This window comes from Phaseolus vulgaris, chromosome 7, assembly GCF_051622355.1.
Source record: "Phaseolus vulgaris cultivar YP4 chromosome 7, ASM5162235v1, whole genome shotgun sequence".
Taxonomy (NCBI): Eukaryota; Viridiplantae; Streptophyta; class Magnoliopsida; order Fabales; family Fabaceae; genus Phaseolus; species Phaseolus vulgaris.
This window is the reverse complement of record NC_143504.1, coordinates 35508714-35519650: the sequence shown is the minus strand read 5'-3', so window position 1 is coordinate 35519650 and position 10937 is coordinate 35508714.

Sequence of the window (10937 nt, the reverse complement as noted above, 5' to 3'; positions counted from 1 at the left end):
AGGTGGACTGCGTATATAAAAATAATAATATATTTACATGTAATACACATTATACAAATATTAATATATATATATAACTATTAATATTAATCATGTATTTATAATAGAAAAGAATGTAAAACTTAAAATGTTCAAAGTTTTAGACATATGAATTTATGAGTTACCTAGTGTCATTGATCCATATTTCCCCTACTTATAAGTAATTAAAAAAATATTTTATTTAGTATAAATATTATAGTTATATCAAAGAAAGGATAAAAATTACCAAAATTAAAATAAAGAGAAATAAAAAAAATTATATGCTAGACATATATGCAAAGTTTTATAATAGTATTTAATTACAGATTTTTATTAGTATAACTTTTAAGATCATTTTTATAAAAACTAATAAATTTATTAACTATAATAATTTATAATTCAATAAAAAAAATTATAGTCAAATTTACTACTTTTAATTAAGTTTGAAATTGTAATTTTTAATTTACATAACTCATATTTTACATTGTACTTGTATAGACCAATAATTATTTTAGTCTCTAACATAATATCTAATTTAGTTAATATAGCAACTAATTATTTTTTGTCTCTAAAATTGATTTCTATTTAATGATTTTCTTGTAGTGAGATAGTACCTAAACCTGGAACTGGCAAATAATAATTGTTGTTGATGTCTTGGTCGCTTCTCCTTACTTTTCTCGTACTCATTCTCTGGCACTCAGTCGCTCCTACTTACTCTTCTCTAGTACTCAGTCGCTCCTCCTTACTCTTCTCGTACTCATTATGTGGTGCTTGTGTTGAAGATGGTTGCTGCCCCTTCAAGATTGTGTTTGATGAAGGCTTATATGTTGTGTTTGATGTAGACTTATATGTACATTTTGCTTTGCTTTAAGTGTGTCTTAGTTAGTGTTTAGAGGTTGTCTAAGAGTGGGCTTTTTGCTGAGTAACTCACCTCATAACCACTGACCATGTGATAAGAACAAGCATAAGTTTTTCTTAAACTGTTTTTCACATGTTTTACAAAAAACACGTTTACTGCATAAAAATAAATCTGTTCTTTTCTAAATAAACAGATTCATTTTTTACACTGATGCCTTGGCTTTGTCTTGTGAAAATTAGATTTTGTGCATCAGGCATTTTGACTAAGTCTTCTTCTTTTCAAAACGACTGAGTTTCAAATAGTTAAACTTTCTCTGTTTTCGTTTTGAAAAATAAATCTGTTCATCTGTAAATGAATAGATTCTTTTTGTCTCTGGTGCCATGACAAGCTTAAACGTTTTCAGTTTTATCTCTGCACCAGAATGGTTGACTAAGTCACCTCTCTTCACAGATTCTCTAACTGCTTTTTGAAAATAAATCTGTTCATTTTATTTTCAATCTGTTCATTTTATAACAGCTTTAACTGTTTTTTAAATATCTGTTATAAGTTGGTTCTCTATAAAAGGCAAACTTGTTTTCTGAGTTAAGAATTAATTCAACAGTTCATACATTTGCAAAAACAAGTTTTTACAGCAGAGAATCAAAGGTTTACAAAGGATTAGCATTTGTTCTTCAAAGATTTCGAAAATCACAAAGTGCTTGTTCTTGGTTTGGTTCCAAAAGCTTGGTGTGAGGTGCAGCTACTGTTCTAGCAATCTTGCCTACTGGTTTAAGGCTGATCTTTGTTACCTCAATCAGGTGTAGTCGTTTCACTTCTTATTACTTGTAATAGTTTGGTTGAATCCTCTTCTTGATAGGTGTTCTTGGAGAGTGGATGTGTGTGTGTGAGTGCTGAAATAGGTTTTTTCAGCAAGAGTACCTAAGTTCTTGTAGGTTTCAAGAACAGTGGGAAGTGTACTTGATTGTACTGTGTTTTAGTGATTTCCACCTGTTGTTGGTGAAGACTGGATGTAGCTCAGGTTGAGTGAACCAGTATAACTGCTTGTGTTCATTCTCTCTCACTCTCTGCAATTTCGTTTCTGCATAATTGGTAAAACAGCAAAGAAATAAATCTGTTCAATTGAAAATAAATCTGTTCTTTCTGGGCACTGTGCATACTGTTCTTGATTTCTGAAAAAGCTGTTTGAATCTGATAAGAACATATATAATCTGCTAAAAGCCATTGGAACACATTGACTGTAATAGGCTGCTCAAGAAACTATCAAAGCTATTAATTGAACCTTAAACAATTGCTGAAAGTTGAAGCTTGCTGTTCTGTGATTCATTGTTCTTAATTTCTGGAAAATTGCTTGACATCAAGAAGAACACTCATAGTCTATTAAAAGCCACTGGAACAGGTTGTTTTGCAAATGTCACTCAATTAATTAGCATGCTATCAGTTGAACCTTAATCACTTGCTTGGAATTGAAGTTTGCTGTTTTGTGCTTCACTGTTTTTCATTCTGATATCTGTGTGTGTGCATCTGGAAAATCTATCTGCATAATCTTGTGATTAACCTTGCTGTATTAAAAGCTTTTCAAACAAAAACAGTGCTGAAATAAATCTGTTCATTTTCACATAAATCGATTTATTTTTTGTAAAACTGTGTTAAACACTGTTTCTGCGAGAAAGTTTTAAAAGGTCAATTCACCCCCCCCCCCCCTCTTGAACTTTGGCACTATTAAACCCAACAGCTTGGTCACTCCAAATTACTCTTCTCGTACTCTCTGGTACTTAGTCGCCAATCCTTATTCTTCTCATACTCGTTCTGTAGTACTCGGTCGCTCCTCCTTGGTGCTCGGTTAAAAGTGTATGATGTAATTGATCAAAGTGTACCTTACTCCTTTGTAGAAGACTTATTTGTCGTTTGGTAATAGTCATTTGATTCATGAGTTGTATTTGGCACATATCTTCAATAAATCAGTATTAGTTGATTTCTCAAGGTGTCACCCAGATATGTCGGGACGTGGCCCGAATTTGTAGGGAGGTTACCCTGATTTATAGGATGTTTCCTTGTCATTTATTTGTCAATTTGTTCTTTACTATGTTTTGATCACCAGATTGACTGATCAATGTTTCCAAGTGACTAGGCTCATTCGGCCCGTAATGTGGTTACCCACCCGGTCAGTCGATCAGTGAAGCTAATGTGACGTGGCTCATTCAGCCCGTAATGTGGTTGATGTTGAACCAAGTGGTGTTCAAGCTTTGAAGAATCCAAACCCTTTGAAGGACGATGAAGGCTTGGTTGTGCTTGTTATTGCTGAGCTGTCTTAGATAGGATCTAGGGTAGATTGTTTATGTAATCCACTCTTGATTGAATCCAAAGCATAGGCATTCTCAATCTTTTTAAAAGAAAACTGTTTTTCAAACTAAGTGAAAAATAACCGATTGTTTTGTCGAAACAACCGATTGTTTTATACTTAGATGGTTTTAGAAAAGATTGAAAACTGTTTTTCAAATGGTTGAGCTGTTAAAACCAAAACAACTGATTGATTCGAGGAAACAACCAATTGTTTGTTTTGGTACCATAACAGAAAAGTGGTTTTTGTTTTTCACTGAGCTTTAAATGTTTTAACTGATTACGCTCTAGTCTTTAATGCTTTGACCAATCTTTTAAATGCAATGAATAAGTTTGTTAAGATTTGATAACAAACATCTTTGAATATATTCAGTAAAACAGATTTGGGTTTTTGATACATGAAAAGATTTGAGTTTTTCAAAGAGTTGAGATTGCTTAGAGATTGAGATTGATCAAAAAGTGTGAGATAGGATTTCTGCTTGTATTGATTTCAGATTTGCTTTTGTAACAAGTGTAATCCTTGTATCTGTTGAACAAGTTTCTTTTGTGTGTTTGTTGAGAAGTGTTGTGTGTTCTTGAGGTGATGGATATCCACTAGGAGAGGATTTTATTAATGAAGGAAGAGGATTTTCACCTACACATTTGAAGTTCTTCCTTCTAGTCTTCTCACAAATTAAAAGAAGTCAAAGAGAAGATCAAGCCTAAAGATAAAGAAGTCTACAAACTCTCAAATAATAGGCTTCATATTAAATATCTCTCTTTATAGTTTCTTTTAAATTGTAAATAATATAGAATAATGTTTAGAAAGGTGCTTAGAGGGAAACATGAGACACCTCTTTTGTAAAAGCATCTTTAGGCTTTAGTTTAGCAAATTCTAGAAGCTTGGGGAGTGAGCTTAGTAAGGGGGGTGTGATCTTAGGAGTTTTTTGGGTAGCTTAGGGAATAAGCTATGTAAATGACCAGCCCTTACTCCTATAAAAGGAGGGCTTAGGTCCTTCACAATTCAGATTGGAATTTTATAGTAGAGAGACTATACTCAAATTTGGAGAGAAATTGTGAGTTTTGAGTCTTCTTCTTCTTTGCCTTATCTTGTGAGCTATGGTGAGCTTCAAGTGGTGGCACTCCATCACTTATCTTGGTTCAAGGTTCCAAGTGGCGTGAATGGTTTCTTCCAATTCTCAAAATCCAGCAAGCATCTTCTTCTATAAGTGTTCTTCTTCCCTTTTCTTCAATTTTCCATTCGGTAGTTTTGATTCCTAGAGTTTACTTCTTTTTCTACCGTTTAATTTTGTGTTTCCAGCATTGTGTTCTTATTTCTGTTTTGGTTCAGTAGCTATCTTTTAAATTCTGTCCAGTTTTAATTCTTGTTCTTCTTTCCTTTTGTTTTGATTCAATTTGACAATTCATGGACTTCCATATGAGTCTTGGTTGGTGCTTAGTTTGGTGAGTTCTTGAATTTAGAACATTGATCCAATTCTAAAGTAAAGTGCCTTTCAAATCCAGCTCAAGTTGTTCCTAAGAATGTCAAGAATCATGTGTTCTTGTAGTTACATTCACATCATGAGGGGATCAAGATCAGCATTCTTAGTGTTGGTGTGTTGGCCAAGAGAAGTGTGTGTCTTGAGGGGATCAAGGTCACTTTCTTGGTTGTGTTGTAAATGTGTCTTGAGGGGATCAAGGTCACTTTCTTGGTTGTGTTGTAAATGATCTAGGTTTGATTGCTTAGTGGAATTCCTCAGTGGTTTCTGAGAAGACTGGATGTAGCTCTGGGTTTAGAGTGAACCAGTATAAATCTCTGTGTGCATTCTCTCTTTCCCTTAACTCTTTAAATTCAGTTTTGATATTTGTATACTGGTATAAACAACCGATTGTTTCTGCGAAACAACCGATTATATTTTTCTGATGCTGTGCTTTTAGCTTTGTGATTCGGCAAACTGGATTCCTTATCAACTGTTTCTTGAGATAATTTCATTCTTGACTTAAAAGTTTTTGAAATCCCTCTTTAAACCATTCACCCCCCCCCCCCCTCTAGTTTAAAGCCATCCATTCTAACAATTGGCATAAAGAGCTTGGTTCTTGAAAGTTATTCAAGTTGATCCAAAAAAAATTTATGGCTGGAAAACAATCTTTTGAGGAAGGTGCTTCAATCTACAAACCACCTTTATTCTGTGGATTGAATTACAAATATTGGGAAGCCATAATGAAAATCTTTGTGGAATCTATTGATCAAGGAATTTAGGATTTAATTGAGAATGGTCCTTACATTCCAAAGTTTAAAAAGAATGGTTCTTTCATTGCAAAACCTTTATCTCAATGGACCAATGATGAATGTAAAATGGCCAAGCTTGATTGTACTGCTCAAAACATAATAGCTTCTGCACTAGATACTAATGAGTTTTTCAAGAACTTAAAATGCAAAACTTCTAAAGAGATGTGGCACACACTCAAGGCTGCTCATGGAAACAATGAACCAAATGAGGCAAGGTCAAAAAGCCAAGCAAGAAGGAAAAGAAGGAAAAACAAGAAAAGCCTCAACCTCTGCTTCATGGCCAGAAAAGAATATGACTCAAGTAGTGTAAGTTCATCTAACTCATCAAACTCTGAAAATTATGGTCAATTGCTTCAAGCCTTTCAACAAACGCATGAAGAAGCCAACCGATTGGCCCTCTTGAACAATCGGTTAAAAGAAAAGAATAACTGGCTTGAAAACATAGTCAAATCACTAGAAGAGAAATTAGATAATTCAAATACAGATTTTGAAAACCTTGAAATTATTTACACAAACTCCTCTTGCAAGTGTGATGCTCTAGTTTGTGAAAATTGTGAAAATCTTGAAAAGAAGGTCCACTATCTTGAATCAGTTTGCAAGGAATGAGGTATGGTTTCTTGTCCCTAGAACTGATGAAATGAACATTATTGGTTCGAAATGGGTTTTCATAAACAAGTTAGATGAAGATGGCGTGATCACAAGGAACAAAGCAAGGCTAGTTGCCAAGGGCTACAATCAAGAGGAGGGCATAGATTATGGTGAAACCTTTGCTCCTGTTGCTAGATTGGAGGCTGTGAGGCTGCTGCTGGCGTTTGCTTGTGTGAGTAGTTTCAAACTCTTCCAAATGGATGTCAAGAGTGCCTTCTTAAATAGCTACATCAATGAGGAAGTTTATGTGGATCAATCACCGGGCTTTAAAGATCATAAACATCCCAACCATGTCTTCAAGTTGAAGAAAGCTTTGTATGAACTGAAGCAAGCTCCAAGGCAGTGGTATGAGAGGCTTAGCAACTTTCTGCTATCTCATGGTTATGAAAGGGGAATGGTAGACAAGACTCTCTTCATCAAAAAGTCAAATTCAGAAATAATTCTTGTGCAAATCTATGTTGATGACATCATCTTTGGTGCTACACAAGATAGGTTGTGTGAAGAATTTGTGGCTGCAATGAAAGGTGAGTTTGAAATGTCTATGATGGGAGAATTGTCTTTCTTTCTTGGATCGCAGGTTAAGCAAACAAAGGATGGGATCTTTCTATGTCAATCAAAGTATTGCAAAGAGATTCTCAAGAAATTTGAAATGGAGAGTTGCAAAGAAGCAAGCACTCCAATGCCATCAAGCTACTACATGGATGTTGATTCTGCTGGAAAGAGTGTAGATCAAACCAAATACAAAGGATTGATTGGCTCCTTGCTATATCTAACAGCTAGTAGGCCGGACATCATGTTTGCGGTGTGTCTATGTACTAGATATCAAGCAAATCCTAAGGAGTCACACTTCAAAGCTGCAAAAAGAATTCTGAAATATATCAAAGGAACATCATCTATTGGGTTATGTTATCCTTCTCACTCTCCAATTCATTTAATTGGTTATTCAGATTCTGACTTTGCAGGTTGCAAGCTAGATAGGAAGAGCACAAGTGGGACTTGTCATCTCCTTGGCTCAAGTCTAATCTCATGGCATAGCAAAAAGCAAGCATGTGTTGCTCTCTCTACTGCTGAGGCTGAGCATATATGATATGATTCCACTAGGTAGATATGAATGATTTTTTGACATTCTATGGAATCAACTTGAGTTGGAGATAGCTTAGGCACTTTTAATAGAATTGGATCAAGGTTCTATGTTTCAAGAACTCACCAAAACTTGCACCAAACACCAAACTCATATGAGCTAGTGCCGCCACTTGAGAGAACCAAATGCACTCAAGATAAGACAAGGTGAAGGAGAAGACAAGTTCTCACAAATTCTCTCTCAAATTGAGTAGAGTTTCTCTATTACTAATTTCCAATCTGAATTTTACAAGAGCCCACACCTCTATTTATAGTGTGAGGGTGCTGGAAAATAGGTGGGAAAATTCAAATAAAACTCATTTGAAATTCCCACCAAAAACAAGTCACATGGGAGGTGTGACCTTTTTCTACTATGACACCTCCTAAAAACTACACCTACACCTACTCTCCTAAGTCACATGGATAATGTGACTTTATTTTACATTTTCACACTTCTTTATTTAATATCCACACCTCCTACAAGAGTAAATCAAATGATGCTCTTTTATTTAATGCTTGGCCTTGCCCCTCATGGGATGGACTTGGGCTTGTTGGGCTTTGGCCTTCTTGGGCTTGGGCTTTGGGCTTGGGCTTGGGCTTTGGGCTTGGGCTTTGGGCTTGGGCCTCATCTTTATTTTATGTCTTCTTTTAATTTTGAGAAGACTAGAAGGAAAAACTTCAAATGTGAAGGCGAATGTCCTCTTCCTTCATCAATAAAAGCCTCCTTTATTTGATTCTCATCAATATAGTTGCTGGTAGCTGCTGTGCACAAATTCTATGGCTCAAACAACAACTTGCAGACTTTGAATTAAAGATCAGCAAAGTTCATTTGATGTGTGATAACACAAGTGCCATCAATCTTACCAAGAATCAAATTCAGCACTAAAGGACCAAACATATTGAGATAAGCCATCATTTTATCAGGGATCATGTAAACAATGGGAACTGTGAAGTAAAGTTTGTGGAGACCAAACTGCAGTTAGCTGACATCTTCACTAAACCACTACCAAAGGAGAGGTTCTTCTTCCTAAGAAATGAGTTAGGTATTCTTGATCTCAATAATCTCTCCTAAATCTGTTTTGTTACTGTTAAAGTCTATTTGTGAAGACAAATAGGGGGAGAATAAATTGGTCTTGCGAATCCTTATCTGAAACTGTTTAAATATGTTAATATCTCTGATATAAAACTAGTTTCTGTTGCTGCTGATAGAAACAACCGATTGTTTCGAGTAAACAACCGATTGTTTATCAAGTTTTATGCTTTAAATGTATAAAATTCTGACCTGCTGCTATAAGAAGCATTGGATAGTATATATGGTATTTTTGCAAGTACTGCTTCATATTCAATCAGATTAGACACAAGCACCAGGGATTTTTCTTCATCAAATAGGGGGAGATTGTTGAACCAAGTGGTGTTCAAGCTTTGAAGAATCCAAACCCTTTGAAGGATGTTGAAGGCTTGGCTGTGCTTGTTGTTGCTGAGCTGTCTTAGATAGGATCTGGGGTAGATTGTTTATGTAATCCACTCTTGATTGAATCCAAAGCATAGGCATTCTCAATCTTTTTAAAAGAAAAGTGTTTTTCAAACTAAGTGAAAAACAACCGATTGTTTTGTCGAAACAACCGATTGTTTTATACTTAGATGTTTTTAGAAAAGATTGAAAATTGTTTTTCAAATGGTTGAGCTGTTAAAACCAAAAGAACCGATTGATTCGAGGAAACAACTGATTGTTTGTTTTGGTACCATAACAGAAAAGTGGTTTTGTTTTTGACTGAGCTTTAAATGTTTTAACTGATTACACTCCAGTCTTTAATGCTTTGACCAATCTTTTAAATGCAATTGTACCGACCCGTCCCCGGGCGTTGACCAAAGTCAAAGTCAAACATATGGCGGGACCCACCAAGGGGGGCTCTAAGGAGGAAAGTCAGAGTTGACCGCTTTGGGCGGCGCCAGGTGTGAGCGTCGCCAGGAGTGGGCGTCGCCAGATTTAGGCGTCGATGGTGCCACCCCCGATACCCACGGGTAGGGAAGACCGTGGAAGGGGCGGCACGATAAGTGGCCACGGTACGGGCGAGGAGGCCTCGGGCCCTGGTACCTCAGAGCAGTAATAAAGAGAAGAGAAAAGTGGCTTCAAGGCCATATCCCCAGTACCAGCAGGGAGTAACTTGACTCGTGAAGTACCCACGCCACCTCTAGAGAATCCCTGGGACAGATATGACCCGGGAGAGGGCCATGCCCGGGGGTAATCCATGTGCATGGTACGAGAGAAAGGCTGATACATTCCCAGGGCGAGTGACTAGAACCTGGGCCGCATGAGTTGGCACCCAGGTAGTCACCCCTTGCGCCAGAGGCACTTCGAGGAAGGAAGACTTACACGCTGGGATTTCCCTAAGTTGGGTTACAGCGTCGTAAGGCCTTCCATGTGGAGTTGCGATTAAGTCAGAAGGGCCACGTGGCAGTAAGCACTGAAACCCAAGGTATATAAGCTTCTCTGAAAGCTTGGTGAGGTACGCTTTTCAGATTTTACACACACATTCTAATCATTCGCTCACTTACACACTATACGCACGAGGGATTGGAGAGAGAGAAAAGTTAGTTACAATTCAGTTACGCGCCTTCAGAGCATCACAGTTACAGTGCTCCGATACGGAGGTGTTTGGTGTTTTCTGCTTGCTGACTTGATCGTCGAAGTGCAAACGGCCGCGAGGGCGCCCTTTGTTCTCTCGGTTTCAGGTACTCACGGCGGTGTAGGGTGAAGATCTGGAACCAAGACGAAGGTGTCCTTGTGACGCGAGTCGCAGCTACGCACGAAGCACGTTCTAGTCAACCGACAGGAACAACAATGAATAAGTTTGTTAAGATTTGATAACAAACATCTTTGAATATATTTAGTAAAACAGATTTGGGTTTTTGACACATGAAAAGATTTGAGTTTTTCAAAGAGTTGCGATTGCTTAGACATTGAGATTGATCAAAAAGTGTGAGATAGGATTTCTGCTTGTATTGATTTCAGATTTGCTTCTATAACAAGTGTAATCCTTGTATTTGTTGAACAAGTTTCTTCTGTGTGTTTGCTGAGAAGTGTTGTGTGTTCTTGAGGGGATCAAGATCAGCATTCTTAGTGTTGGTGTGTTGCCCAAGAGAAATGTGTGTCTTGAGGGGATCAAGGTCACTTTCTTGGTTGTGTTGTAAGTGATCTAGGTTTGATTGCTTAGTGGAATTCCTCAGTGGTTTCTGAGAAGACTGGATGTAGGTCTGGGTTTAGAGTGAACCAGTATAAATCTCTGTGTGCATTCTCTCTCTCCCTTAACTCTTTAAATTCAGTTTTGATATTTGTATACTGGTATAAACAACCGATTGTTTTACTGGTGCTGTGCTTTTAGCTTTGTGATTTGGCAAACTGGATTCCTTATCAACTGTTTCTTGAGATAATTTCATTCTTGACTTAAAAGTTTTTGAAATCCCTCTTTGAACCATTCACCCCCGCCTCCCCCTCCCCCCCCCCCCCCCCCCTCCCCTCTAGTTTAAAGCAATCCATTCTAACAGTTGATCATTTGGTCGGTCGATCAATGATGTCGAATGATATGGCTCGTACAGCCCCAACCAGTACACTTGCCTTCCAGGCTCGATAAATCTTTATTTCAAAAGAGTCTAGATGTGACTATTGGGTGCTTCGAGGTATGAAGT